The sequence below is a fragment of the Brassica rapa genome, unplaced genomic scaffold, assembly GCF_000309985.2.
Source record: "Brassica rapa cultivar Chiifu-401-42 unplaced genomic scaffold, CAAS_Brap_v3.01 Scaffold1101, whole genome shotgun sequence".
Lineage (NCBI taxonomy): Eukaryota > Viridiplantae > Streptophyta > Magnoliopsida > Brassicales > Brassicaceae > Brassica > Brassica rapa.
The window spans coordinates 4,027-19,208 of NW_022611035.1; positions in this window are offsets into that span (position 1 = coordinate 4,027).

Here is a 15,182-nt window from a genome sequence, read left to right on the forward strand (position 1 = left end):
TCCGTCAGCACACACAGGATGTCAGTGGCTGTCCGTGTTTGTTTGTGTGTGTCCGTCAGCACACACAGGATGTCCGTGGCTGTCCATCAGTATACATATCAGCGCGTTGGTCCTTGGAGTCAGCACGCTGACCCTTCCCGCGGATTGTTCGGGTGATTTTGGCCCACGTGGGCTGTCTGTTCAGTACACACAGGACGTCTGTGGGTGTCCGCCAGCACACGCAGGACGTCCCTGGCTGTCCGTGTGTGTCCGTGTGTGTCTGTCTGTGTCCGTCAACACACACAAGACGTATGTGGCTGTCCATCAGTACACCTATCAGCACGTTGGTCCTTGGACTAAGCACGCTGGCCCTTTTTGTGGACTGTTCGGGTGATTTTGGCCCACGTGGGCTGCCTGTTCAGTACACACAGGACGTCCGTGGGTGTCCGCCAGCACACACAGGACGTCAGTGGCTGCCCGTGTGTGTCTGTGTGGGTCCGTCAGCACACACAGGACGTCCGTGGGTGTCCGTCAGCACACATATCAGCACGTTGGTCCTTGGATTCAGCACGCCTGCCCTTTCTGTGGACTGTTTGGGTGATTTTGGCCCACGTGGGCTGTCTGTTCAGCACACACAGGACGTCTGTGGCTGTCCGTGGCTGTCCGCATGTGTCCGTTGTGTGTCCGTCAGCAAACACATGACGTTCGTGGGTGTCCGTCAGCACACACCGGGCGTCCGTGTGTGTCCGTCAGCAAACACATGAAGTCCGTGGGTGTCCGTCAGCACACACCGGGCGTCTGTGTGTGTCCGTCAGCACACACAGGACATCCGTGGCTGTCCGTGTGTGTCCGTCAGCACACACAGGATGTATGTGGCTGTCCATTAGTATACATATCAGCGCGTTGGTCCTTGGAGTCAGCACGCTGACCCTTCCCGCGGATTGTTCGGGTGATTTTGGCCCACGTGGGCTGTCTGTTCAGGACACACTAGACGTCCGTGGGTGTCCACCATCACACGCAGGACGTCCCTGGCTGTCCGTGTGTGTCTGTGTGTGTCTGTCTGTGTCCGTTAACACACACAGGACGTCTGTGGCTGTCCATCAGTACACATATCAGCACGTTGGTCCTTGGACTAAGCACGTTGGCCCTTTTTGTGGACTGTTTGGGTGATTTTGGCCCACGTGGGCTGTCTGTTCAGTACACACAGAACGTCTGTGGGTGTCCACCAGCACACACAGGACGTCCGTGGCTGTCCATCAGCACACACAGGACGTCCGTGGCTGTCCGTGTGTGTTCGTCAGCACACACAGGACGTCCATGGGTGTCCGTCAGCACACACAGGACGTCCGTGTGTGTCCGTCAGCACACACAGGACGTCCGTGGCTGTCCGTGTGTGTCCATCCGCACACACATGACGTCCATGGCTGTTCATCAGTACACATATCAGCATGTTGGTCCTTGGACTCAGCACGCTGGCCCTTCCCGTGGACTGTGGGTGATTTTCTCCCACGTGGGCTGTCTGTTCAGTACACACATGACGTCCGGGGGTGTCCGTCAGCACACACAGGAGGTCTGTGTGTGTCTGTCAGCATACACAAGACGTCCGTGGCTGTCCGTGTGTGTCCGTCAGCACACACAGGACGTCTGTGTGTGTCCGTGTTTGTCCGTGTGTGTCCGTCAGCACACACAGGATGTCCGTGGCTGTCCATCAGTACACATATCAACACGTTGGTACTTGGACTCAGCACGCTGACCCTTCCTGTGGACTGTTCGGGTGATTTTGGCCCACGTGGGCTGTTTGTTCAGTACACACAGGACGTCCGTGGGTATCCGCCAGCACACACAGGACGTCAGTGGCTGCCCGTGTGTGTCCGTCAGCACTCACAGGACGTCCGTGGGTGTCCGTCAGCACACATATCAGCACGTTGGTCCTTGGACTCAGCACGCCTACCCTTCCCGTGGACTGTTTGGGTGATTCTGGCCCACGTGGGCTGTCTGTTCAGTACACACAGGACATCTGTGGCTGTCCGCCAGCACACACAGGACGTCTGTAGCTGTCTGTGGCTGTCCGTGGCTGTCCGTGTGTGTCCGTGTGTGTCCATCTGTGTCCGTCAACACACACAGGACATCCGTGGCTGTCCATCAGTACACATATCAGCACGTTGGTCCTTAGACTCAGCACACTGGCCTTTTTTGTGGAATGTTTGGGTTATTTTGGCCCACGTGGGCTGTCTGTTCAGTACACACTGGACGTCTGTGGCTGTCCGTCAGCACACACAGGACGTCCGTGGCTGTCTGTGTGTGTCCGCGTGTGTCCATGTGTGTCCGTCAGCAAACACAGGACGTCCGTGGGTGTCCATCAGCACACAAAGGGCGTCTGTGTGTGTCCGTCAGCACACACAGGACGTCCGTGGCTGTCCGTGTGTGTCCGTGTGTGTCCGTCAGCACACACAGGATGTCCGTGGCTGTCCATCAGTACACATATCAGCGCGTTGGTCCTTGGAGTCAGCACGCTGACCCTTCCCGCGGATTGTTCGGGTGATTTTGGCCCACGTGGGCTGTCTGTTCAGTACAAACAGGACGTCCGTGGGTGTCCGCAAGCACACGCAGGACGTCCCTGGCTGTTTGTGTGTCCGTGTGTGTGTGTCTGTGTCCGTCAACACACACAGGACGTCCGTGGCTGTTTAGGTCGGTAAAATCCACGCAAACTTGCCACTTCCCGTTCTTCTTTTTGACTACTACGGGGTTGGCGAGCCAGTCCGGGTATCTTACTTCTGTTATCGACCCAACTTTAAGCAATTTTTCAACGTTTACTGCGGCAGCACGTTCGGGTCCTAGCTTCCGTCTTTTCTGTTTGACGGGTTTGAATGTTGGGTTGATATTCAGCTCGTGACATGTTATGTTAATGTCGATTCCTGGCATATCTTCCGCAGCCCATGCGAAAGTATTGAGGTTCTTTTTAAGACAGGTTATGAGTTCTGTCCTTAAAGGCTCGCGGAGATTGGCTCCAATCTCGACGCAGCGGTCTGGGAAGCTTCGTCGAGACAGATCGTTACCACGGGTTCGCATGTTGGCTCGCTTTTTTCATCTAGAGCTGCGATGCTGCGAGATTGCCAGAAGAATTCCGCTGAATCCTGACTTGCGTATCTTTGTAGGAGGTCTTTTTCTCCACTTTTCTAGGAGTGATTTCGAGGATCGGTCTCTTTCGTTTTAGTTCTGCGGCGAAACAAACCTGTGAAACTCTCGGAATTTCCCCAAATTATCTCGACTCCGTTAGGGGTCGGGAACTTGAGGCAAAGATGGTAGGTTGATGGGATTGCGCGCATGGTGTTCAGCCATGGCGTTCCCATGATAACGTTGTAAGATGCGGGACGGTCAACGACTAGAAATTCTGTGACGTTCGTCACGGTTCCGGCTTTGACAGCGAGACTAATCGATCCATAGGCCATGGTCGTTTCCCCCAAAAGTCCTAGCAGTGGGCTTGGGCATTTCGTGACTTCGGATTGATTGATCCCCATCTTTTCAAGAGTGTCTTTGAAGATGATATCGGCCGAGCTTCCGGTATCGATTAGCACTCTAGCGACGTCGACATCTCGAATCGTCAACTCGATAACAAGGAGATCGTTTCGAGGTTTGGCTCTATCGATCGTTGCTCCCCCCTTGAATGAGATGACGTTCGCACACGTCAAATCTTGCATACCGTTCCTGATTGTTGAGTGGCTTTTGCGGGTTAGATTGATCCGTAACTCCCCCTCCTTCTAGCGCCATACTGTGGGAACCGAAATTCGCACGGTCGATTTCCGTTTAAATAAGGAAACTAGGAAAACCCTAATTTCCCAGAGGACCCGGATATCTGCTAATTACCACACGTCAAGCATTCAGAACACGAGAATAACAACGATAAAGTATAAGAAATCGAAAAAGAGAGCAAAGAAGATCTTAATCCGAATTTGCGTATGAGCGTTTACAACAAGGTATAAGCCTGGGCTCGAGAGCTGTCGGCGAGATTCCTAGTTCTAGTAACCCTAAGACGGCTAAACCTAATTGAGTCGCAGCTCGAAATAACAAAAACGGAAAATTGCCTAAATTGCTCTAACTGCTAAGTTTGCTCTGAAATAAAGTTCTCTCCCATGCTCCTCGCCTAGGACTCCTTATATAGTAGCTCCAAGGTCGGTTTACGCTTTTACTCTTCTGCCCTTAAGCCGTCATAGCATAAAAATGGAGATATTCCATTTTCCCGATCTTCACAATTATCTTTAAAACTTCCGTATTTATCCGCGGAAACTTGACATTTATCCTTCCTTGTGGACCAAGCGTAAACCGTGCTGCGGTTTACGGGCATTAGGTTAAGAAATCGTAGGATGGGCCTTGAGTCGTGTTTTAGGTCCCTTTGGGCCGTCTTCCGACTCGACACGTTTACTACGATATCTTTTTGATAAGGAACGAACTTTCTGCGGTTTCTAATCCGTGAAGTTTGATCGATGAGTTTCAATAGCGGAAAACATGGATTGAGCTTGCTACGGTCTTCGGGAGATAGCATTCGAAGGTTTGACGAGAATGCATGGATTGGTGTCGTATCGATGTTCGGAAGGGTTCAATTGCTACACAGCGACCGAACTTGGCTCGAGCCCGGTCGCTACGTAGCGACCGAGCGGGACGAGCGCTCGGTCGCTATGTAGCGACCAAGTGGGACGAGCGCTCGGTCGCTACGTAGCGACCGAGCGGGACGGACGTTTGGTCGCTGCGTAATGACCTGTTTCGAGCTTTCGTCGGACATCTCGATTCTTTCTTCCGTAAAGCTTTTTCGTAAGGTAGAATCTATTTCGAAAAGTACTCTTCGGAGAAATTCTTATTTTCTTCCTCGGACGTTTTGAATGTTAAATTTGTCGTAACCGTTTTTGACCCCAACAGATCGGTTCGCTCGAAGTCCGTTCTCTCGCCGCTTTAGGTTATTCCTTTTAGTCGCGAGATTACTTATCATGCCCTGATCTTTTTCTTATATTTTCAGGAGAGTGGAGATCAGATCTTCCAAGCATTCCTCCTACTCGCACCAAGCGGCTAAACATCTTTCCGAAGGATATTCAGAAACAAATTTCCAAGGCAAAGAGGATGGGCACTCTTCCCGATTTAAGCGCGATGATAGCTGCCCAGCTGGGGCTAACTGGCGTGGAGGGACCTTCGGTGACGGTTCCTCGCGCCGACGATGTTCTCCCTTCTGGCACCAGAGGTGCGGGGAAGGGCAAGAAGAGGAAGAGAGGCGGTTCGGGGGTCGAAGAGGAAGACGAAGAAGAGGTCTGTCGGCGAGTAGTCGGAGAATGCTGACGAGCCGACTGAACGAGAGGAGGGGGATGTTCAGGAAAAAAAACATCAGCCCGAAGAGGAGGTTTCTGGGGCTGAGATCTCGGGAGAACAAAACGACAAGGAGTGAGCTACCGAAGGAGAGGAGCTTGAGACTTCTCTTAACGCTGCCCGTCCAGACGGTTCTGAAGAGGACAGCGAGGGATCACCACTTCTGAAAAGAAGGCGCAATGACGAAGTCGATGACGAGGCACGGTCTCCTGCTCCGGTGTCTCCTCGTGAGAGGACTCTGGTTCCCATCGGGGAAGGGGCTGTCCAGATCGGTACTTCTTCCCGCGGCACCGCCGTCTTAAGGAGGGTGCCCAGAGTGAACTTCCCTGACAAGGTCGACTTTCATTACGTGGGACCGACCCCCTTAGTATATGTCCCAGAGAAATGCGGAGAGCTTCTCTGTCAACTAAGAGGAAAGGCGAAGCCTCTACCTGCCGTGAAGGACCTTATCTTCGGGAGCGAATACGAGGAAGCTGCAAGGGCCAAGTTGCTGGTAAACGGCTCGGTCCCTCTTATTTTTACCTTGTTTTGTTCCTTAACTTTAAGTTTCTTACAATTTCCATTGCATCGCACGTCCAGGGGGATAGCACGATGAACATCGTGATTGATAAGTATGACACCACCCTGAAGGGAGCTTTGGACGAACTTGAGCTGGCTAAGAGGGAGTTCGCTGAAAAGGAGGAGGCTTCTACTCGTCAGCTAAATGAGTCAAGGGCTGATCTCGAGAGGATGGGATGGTAGGTCGCGTCATTGCTCGGAGTGATGAGTTTAAAGCCAAGTTAGAGGCGTCCCGAGGAGTCATCCACGAGCTTGAGCGGAAGAACGCTGAACTCGAGAGCGAGAGGGCTTCGCTCTCCGCGACTCATGAGAGAGAGATGAACCGTCTCAGAGATTCCAGGATTCTGGAGGTGACAAGAGAAAGGGGGAGAGTCGAAGCTGAGATGGCTGCTAAAGCCAATCGTCGCTTTGCTAAGATTCGTTCCCGAGAGGAGCGACGAGGTCCTTACGACGAGGCCCGGTTGCTCCACAGGCCTTCGGGACTAGGAAGTGCCTTGAGGTCTTGAAGGGGGCTGGGAATGACATCCCGCAAGCCACTATCGAGATGTTCGCTGAGCACAAAAGATGATATGAGCAGGAGGTTGAGAAGCTTAAGGTGGGTGAAATACCCGAGGGAGATCTAAAGCTTTCTCCTCTCGTGCTGGAGTCTCAGTTCGTGGATTCTCGGATCTTGGCAGGCCTCGATCTGTATGGTTCCAATGCCGGCTTAATCGACCCAGAGACTGCGGCGAATCTCCATGTTTCGTCTACTCGTCCGATCGATTCGATCGAAGGACGTGGTGAAGACCCGACGCCTCCTGTCAAGAATCCTTCGATCGCCCCTGAGGAAGAAGCACTTTGTCGGGGAACTCGAGTTGTTGGAAGTAATGCTCCCTCTTCGTGCTCTCGGACACTTCAGCTGAGGGTCGCGACACGCCGCCTCCAGAGGAATCTCGTCGAGGCAATGAGGAGGAAACTGGCGAGACTCTGGAAGAAGCGCGTACCTCTCCAGCTGCCCGTGAATCGAGTGTCAGGGCTTCGGAGCTCTCCGCCCTCAACGACCGTGAAAGCGATCGAGATAACTAGCTTCTCTTGTATGTTGTTTCCTTTAAGTCCCGGAGGACGTGTGTTGTCGTTTAAACTTTGGCCCTTTGAGGCTTTTATCCTGTTGTCTTTTCTTTTGAATTTTCAACTCTTTGACTTTGAATCATATCGACTTGTTGTCTTTATTATATTTCTATCAAATCGCCGACTTTGTCTCGGACTTAGATATATTTTAATTTTGGACAAGTCCTTTGTCTCGATATCGTATACGTCTATCAAATGCATGATTACTCAAGATTTGAAGTGACATTGTTCTTTTAGTACAAACGTTATCGAGATGTCGGATCGTTGTCGTATTAAGCTCGTTATGACTTTGTCTCGGTCGTTCTCCTTGACTCGCTATCATTTGTCACTTGAGTTTTGTCATTAATTATGAGTTCTTGACGCTGACGGTTCCAAGTCGATCCTGACGTATATCTAAGCGTTCAGTTGGCCAGACCTTACTTAGTAAATTATAGGATGAATTATAGTCATTGTCTCGGCCGTATTGGTTCGAGCCGTAATACGGTCGATTCCGGTGAACACGTGTCTGATCAGGACATATCAATGTGGGATGCGAGTGCCAGTACATTTGTTCGAGAAGCCGGGGCATGCTCGTGTAGGCATCGCTTAAGTGATTATCTGTTATGAAGATCAACTCCTTGGGAGGGAGTTTGTTGTTTTTTTTTATATTTCGGCTGGACCCTTTTCTTTAGGCTGCCTACGTACCCCTTTGCGGGGATCAAGCCATTCGTAGTTCTTATTTTGTGAGTAAAAGTGGCCTTAGAGGCGCATTTACTCGGTTTTTGTTTTTTTTTTTTTAACGGGCGAGCGAACGTGACCGTTGGTCGTTCTGTCACCGTTTCAAGGAGCGAGTAAAAGTGGCCTTAGAGACGCATTTACTTGGTACGGCGTTCATTTGCTTAGGAATGAAAGAGGTGGAGGTGTTTGGAGTTCCAAGCTCGCGGTACTGCTTCGCCTGTTGAAGTCTCGAGGCGGTATACTCCTGGTTTGATGACTTCGACTATCTTGTAGGGTCCTTCCCAGTTGGCTCCGAGCTTGCCGGCTTTCCATTCCTTAGTATTTTCGAATACCTTTCTCAAGACAAGGTTGCCCATTTCGAGAGGACGTGATTTGACCTTTTTGTTGTAGTAACTCTCGATTTGATGCTGGTAATTCTGGATGCGGAGTAGTTCCTGGTCGCATTTTTCCTCGATGTCGTCGTGTGCATCGAGCAGCATGTCGCGGTTGAGTTTGACGTTTTGCGGCATTCGCGATCAGCGCAGACTTGTCACATTCACTTCTGCGGGAGCCAATTCCTCGATGCCATAGGCCATCGAGAAGGGTGTAGCCTTCATCGCTCCGCGAGGAGTTGTTCTGTGGGACCACAGGACACCGTCTAGTTCATCTGCCCAGCAACCTTTTTTTAAGTCGAGTCGTCTCTTCAGACCGTCAATGATGGTCTTGTTCGTTGACTCGGCTTGGCCGTTACTTTGCGGGTTTCTCGGGGTCGACATGTTGAGTCGAATTCACCACCTGTCGCAGAATCCTTTGAAATGATGCGAGATGAATTGCGAACCGTTGTCTGTGATGATCTCATACGGGAGCCCGTGTCGGCAGATTATGTTCTTCCAGACTAAGTTTTGCACCTCCTTGTCGGTGATGCTGGCGTAAGCTTCTGCTTCGACCCACTTGGTGAAGTAGTCTGTGAGGACCAGGATAAACTTCTTTTGTCAAGATGCCGGCATCGGACCGATGATATCCATTCCCCATCACATGAATGGGTATGGAGCAGTTAGGGTGTGAAGGAACTCTGTCGGGCTATGTATGGTGGAGGCGTGACGTTGGCATTGTGGCACTTGCGCACGTACGTCTCGCAGTCGGCGTTCATGGTTGGCCAGTAGAATCCAAGATTCTTTACTTTTAATGCGAGAGCTCGTCCGCCCGAGTGATTGCCTGCTGCTCCTTCGTGAGTTTCGGCCATGACAAGTCTCGTTTATTCGCCGGCGATACATTTGAGTAGTACCTTTGTCGCGGTCCATCGGTGTAGTTCTCCGCCCATGACAACGTAGTGTGCGCTGCGTCGCTTCAGTCGCCACGCATCCCATTTTGGGCGGGCAGTAGGCCTTCATCAAGATCATCGACGAGTTCTTTGCACCAATCCGTTGACTGATCGTCTTGCGTGGGGGGCTTCGCTTCGTCGATGTCCATCGCTTCGCTGATCGCTGCTGCAATCGCAATCTGCTATGCTTGCGTGTTGATGCTCGATTTCTCGATTTTCTGGATTGGGATTGACCTCTTGACTTGATTGTGCAGCTTGCTACCTTGGGCGGCGAGGGCGTCGGCACAGACATTTTCTCCGCGAGGAACTTTCGTGAGTTCGAAGAACTCGAAGTCCCGCATGAGATTTTGGACGAGTTTGAGGTAAGCGTCCATCCTCTCGTTGCGGACGTCGTAATCGCCGAGGTACTGGCTTACGACGAGTTGAGAGTCGCAGTAAGTGCTGATCCCTTTGGCTTTCACTGCCTTGGCAAGACGGAGTCCGGCGATAAGGGATTCGTACTCAGCTTCGTTGTTCGATGCCGCGAAACCAAAACTGAATGATTGCCGGATGAGTTCTCCTGTCGGTGATTGCAGTTGCACCCCGCTCCCGAACCTTTACTCGTGGATGAACCGTCTACGTGTAGGAGCCAGTTTACATTTGGTAGGATGAGGTCTTGCTCCAGCTCTGGCGTTAACTCGATCAAGAAGTCGGCGAGGACCTGTGACTTTGCTGCTGTGCGATTCTTGTACACGATGTCATGTTCGCTCAGCCCCATCGCCCATTTAGTCAACCGTCCCGATTGGTTAGTATTCTGCATAACCGTTCGGAGCGGTTGATTAGATAGTACTTCGATCGTGTGCGACTGAAAGTAGGGTCGCAGTTTTCTGGCCGAGGTGACGAAAGCTAAGGCCATCTTTTCGAGTGTTGGGTATCTCGTCTCCGGCTCGGTCATTCTTTTACTTGTGTAAAAGATTGGTTTCTGCTCTCCCTGATCTTCTCGAATGAGTACGCTGCTGACGGCGGAAGATGTGACGGCTATATAGAGAGACAATGTGTCGCCGGCTTCCGGCTTCGATAGTACTGGGGGGGGGGGTTGTGAGGTAGTGCTTGAGTGGGTTGAACGCCTCCTCGCATTTTTCGTCCCAGACGAACCTCTTGTTGCCCCTTAGTAGTTCGTAGAAGGGGAGACACTTATCGGTTGACCGCGAAATGAACCTGTTGAGAGCTGCTATACGTCCGGTTAGTCGCTGTACTTCACGGCTGTTCTCCTGACTGGGAAGGTCGAGGATCGCCGAGATTTGTTTGGGATTAGCTTCGATCCTCGCTGAGTGACAATGTACCCGAGGAATTCACCCGAGGTGACACCAAAGGTACACTTGACCGGGTTGAGCTTCAAGCCATAGTCGTTCAAGATCTTGTAGCAGTCGCGTAAGTTGCTTAGATGATCGTCGGCTTTGAGTGATTTGACTAACATGTCATCGATATACACCTCCATGGTGTTGCCGAGCTGATCAGAGAACATTCGGTTGACGAGTCGTTGATAAGTCGCCCCGGCGTTCTTTAGCCCGAAGGGAATCATCTTGTAGCAATAGGTCCCTCTGTCCATGATGAATGCTGTTTTCTCGCGGTCGTCGGGATGCATCAAGATCTGGTTGTACCCCGAAAAAGCGTCCATGAAGGTTAGGAGTTCGTTACCAGCAGTTGATTTGACGAGGCGTTCGATGTGAGGAAGTGGGTAACTGTCCTTTGGGCATGCCTTGTTGAGGTCCGTGAAATCGACGCATATGCGCCATTTGACATTTTTCTTCTTGACGACAACCGGATTAGCCAGCCACTTGGGATACCGGACTTCGGTAATGAAACCCGCATCGAGAAGCCTATTGACTTCTTCGTTTACAGCTTTAGATCGTTCTGGCCCGAGTTTTCGTTGCTTCTGTCGGATGGGTTTGAATGTCGGATCGACGTGCAGTTCATGGGAGGTAATTGCGGGGTCGATTCCCTTCATGTCGGAGGTCTTCCAGGAGAACGTCGAAGCGTTCTATTTGATGAAAGAGATGATCCTTGAACAGATATCGTCGGACAAGTGGACGCCAACTCGGATAATTTTTGATGGATCGGACTCGTCGATCGCGACTTCGCGAACTTCCTCCTTTTGGTGATAGATCTTGTGGATCGGTTTACCAACGGAGTTGACAAGGGAATTTTGTTGTTGCATCTTGACAGTAGCGATCAGCAGTTCTCTCGCGGCTTGTTGGTCTCCGCGGATCGTCTGCGTTTTGCCATCTTTTCCGGGAAACTTGACGCATTGATGGTAAGTCGAAGGAACAGCTTTCATGGAATGCAGCCATTGTGTTCCGAGTATGGCATTATAGGGTGCTTTTGCGCGGATGACGGAGAACTTGACGTTTCAGGTTATACCACCTGCGTATACCGGAAAACGAATCGTCCCGATCATTTGATCCGAGGCTCCATTGAAGCCGCTGAGCGTGCGAGAGGAAGGTTTCATATCCCTCAAATCAACGCCCATCTTGTCGAGTGTGTCGCGGAAGATGAGATCGACCGAGCTACCGGTATCGATAAGGACTTTTGTGACTAAGCACTCACCGATATCAAGGTCGATGAGGAGAGGATCGTTATGGGGCATGTGGACGCCCTTGGTGTCGAGTGCCGAAAAAGTGATCCGGTGATCATTTTCGACTGGAAGGGGCCATTTCTGAGAGGTGGTTTCTTGGCGTTTGTAATCTTTGACGGCCCGAACCGAGTCTCCGCAAGGTGGTGATCCGCCCATTATGACGTTAATGTGCGGGGCTCGGTTAGCCCGCACTGATTCCAGTTGCTTCCTCAAATCGTCAGTTGTGTTCTCAAATTCGGGAGTTTTTGCGGGCTGTTTCTTCTTTGATTCGAGACGTCGTCGCAGATCGGACCCTTTCGAACAGTTGAGCTGGACTCGCAGATCGTCGGATTTTGAATTGAGCTGGTCACGAAGGTCGCTAATTTGACTGATTCTCTGGGCGTTGCATTTTGAGAGGGTCGCACGGAGGTCGGCGGTTCTTGTGTTTGTCTTCGTGGCGCTCTTTCGCTTTAGGAGAGTGCGCAGGTCTCCGTCTGTTACCGAGGGAGCGAGAGGTTGCTTGTCCTTGTTGTTCAGTTTATCGCGCAGATCTAGTTGTGCTGTCGGGACGTCGTCTTCGGAGGAGTCACAAGGTCGAAAGAGTATAACTTCCACTCGTCGCCGGCGACGCGGAGGTTTGTCTTCTGATGAATCGTCGGCGGGGCCGACGTTGTTGACGGGAGCGCGCTCAGGGCTTGCTCTCTCCTCGCTCTGGGGCGTGTTCTTCTGAGACTTCTGGGCCTTCTTCTCCTTATTCTTGCTCCAGCTTTTGCTGTTTTTTGGTGTCTGTGGAGAAGCGGGCATCTGGATTGTCCCATTGGTGATTTCGTCGAAAAACTGCCCGATAAAGACCTTGCATTCCTTCGTATCATGGGAATCCCTTTTGTGGTAGAGGCACCATTTTTTCGGTTCCTCGGAGTTCGAGCTCACTGGTTCGGATGAACTTAACTGCTTCTGAGCGGAATCTCGATCCCAGTGGTTCCAGCCTTTTTCTCGCATGACAGCTGCTGATTTTGGGGATTCCTCATCATCAACCGAGCTGACGTAGCCTCGCTTTTGAGTGGTCTTTCCACCGGAGGAGTGCTGTTCGGGCTTGGGGCGGGTGTCATTTGTTCGGGCGGGTTGCTGTTTTGCTGCCGCTTCTTTTGTGAACTTCGCTCTTGTGTCTTCTTCCATGCGGATAAAGTTGTGAGAGCGAGCAATGGCGTCGGAGACAGATTTTGTCGGGTAACGGTAGAGATCCTGACGGAATGAGGATTTGACGTGCAAGGTGTTCATCAAAGATTCAACGGCGATATGATCCGGAATATCAATCTTCGAGACAATAGCCTTGAATTTCTCCATGAAGTCGCGGAGGCTTTGGCCGTTGGCGTGAGTGAGGTTCCACAAATCTGATACGGTCGCCTCTTGGTTAGTGAACATGATATAGTTCTTGAGAAAGGCCGCCGAGAGGTCGTGGAAACAGTCGACGGAGTTCTCTCTGAGGCCGGTGAACCAAGTGAGGGCGGGTCCTTCTAGGGTTTCGACGAAGAGTTGGCAAAAGCCGGCATCTTTTTCTTCGTTGGTTAGGTTCGCGCGTCGCATCGCTATGTTGAAAGACGTGACGTGAGTAGAAGGTGGGGAGACGGATCTTCTCCATCTTCTGGAGCCGCACACTAGTAACCTTTTGCGTGAAGGGTGTACGAAGAGATTACGTGAGCACATGCTTGATTTAGGGTGCGGACGTCGTCACCTGGTGGATCTTCGAGTTGATATCGAGGACCGACTGTTTCAACGCGGCTAGTTCGCTTGCGGTGTGTTCGTTGATGTCGTTATCGGTGTTTTGGCGGTCGTTGTCCCGCGTAGGTGCTACGCCGGTTGTTCGATCTGTGGCGAACAAGTGTCGACGATATTGCGCCGTTGAAGCTTTGGCGTTTGCAGCGAGAGGAGCGAGGATCTTTGCTAATGCCGTGATCTGGTCAACCGCCGCCTTCTGCGCCGCCTCTTGATGGGCGAGGCGTGCCAGGATAGTCTCCATGGACGCAGGAGGGGGCAGTGGAGTTGCTGGCGTCAGCGTAGGTGTCGCCTCTGGAGCTGGCGTCACCTCGAGAGCTTCGCGCTCCTCGCCCGACGAAGAACTGTCGTTGCTAACAACCATAGTGCTAACGTTACTTTGTTAGAGGCCCCACAGTGGGCGCCAACTGTTTGAATGGAACGGTGATAAAGAAGATGTGGGTTTAACAAAGACGTCTTATTAATGGTCGGAGAGAACGTTCAGTCGGTTACAAAGGAAATGAGAAGAATGCGACAGAAAGAAAGCCGGTGGCTCGAAGAGCTACCGGAAAAGTACAAATAACGGCGAGATGAAGAAGAGGTGAAAACCCTAATCTAGCCACCAAGTGTTAGTCAAGAGTTTCGGATCCTTCTCTCGTTGCTTCCCCTTTCCTTTATATAGTCGTCCTGATGCTCCATCCTTGACCTAGCTTACGCCATCTTGATGGGCCTCGCCTGCTGGGCCGAGGGGCCCATATGCATCCGAGCAGCCACCGAGCCGAACATACTTTAGTCGATGATGATCGACTAAAAGTACTCAAAAGACAAGCCGAGAGGCCTGACTCTTGAGCCGACTAACAGAGCCATCGCTTTACCCAATCCGGGCCAGGCCTTCTATTCTTTGGGCCTTGTGGGGTGGTTAAATCCATCCCCTACACATCTCGGATTCCATTCATATCACCCACCCGATCATATATTTGGTCGATCCATCAAGCTTCCATCATCCATCTTGCCCACCCTGAATCCCAGCCTGTAACAGTGTGTATCCGTCAGTACACACAGGTCGTCTGTGGATTTACGTGTGTGTCTGCGTGTGTCCGTCAGCACAGACAGGACGTCCGTGGCTGTCCATCAGTACACATATCAGCACAGACAAGACGTCCGTCAGCACAGACAAGACGTCCGTCAGCACAGACAAAACATCTTCACCCGTAAAATCAGTACGAGGTCTTCGGATATTAGTCGACCGTTTAGGAGAAGCAACCTTTAGCATCGCGAGACGTCGCAAAAGATGCCTCAAAGGTCATGTCTTCCGAACAGACGAAACCTCCGTCACAAAAAAGACATATATATGCACACATAAACACTTATTTTGCGCGAAAATTTGAAATAACGTCACGCGCCACCAAGTCCGATGCTGATCACATCGAACTCACAAACATCCTAAACAAACATAGCCATCTCACGAAGATGATTCTCTTACATCCGACACAAGGATAATAGCGCTATAAAAGAAATCCGAAATATTGGTCCAGCACTTCCGGTCTCCGGAGAGATACTCGATTCGCATCAAACAAGTCGTATAAGCTGAGAACCTATCGCGGACTTTAAATCGATACGAATCAGGAAGAAATCACAACAGGAAAACGATAGTCGGCTAGTCACCGCACAATCCTTAAACCGAAAGTAAACCTAGGTCTTGCCCTAAACCCAGCACACTGGTCTCTAACATCTCAAGGCATGATATCGAAAGATAAGAGATTCTTAAACCATGCCTCTATGTTTATATTGGACATCTTCAGCACCCCCGCAGAGTTCACATCTCGC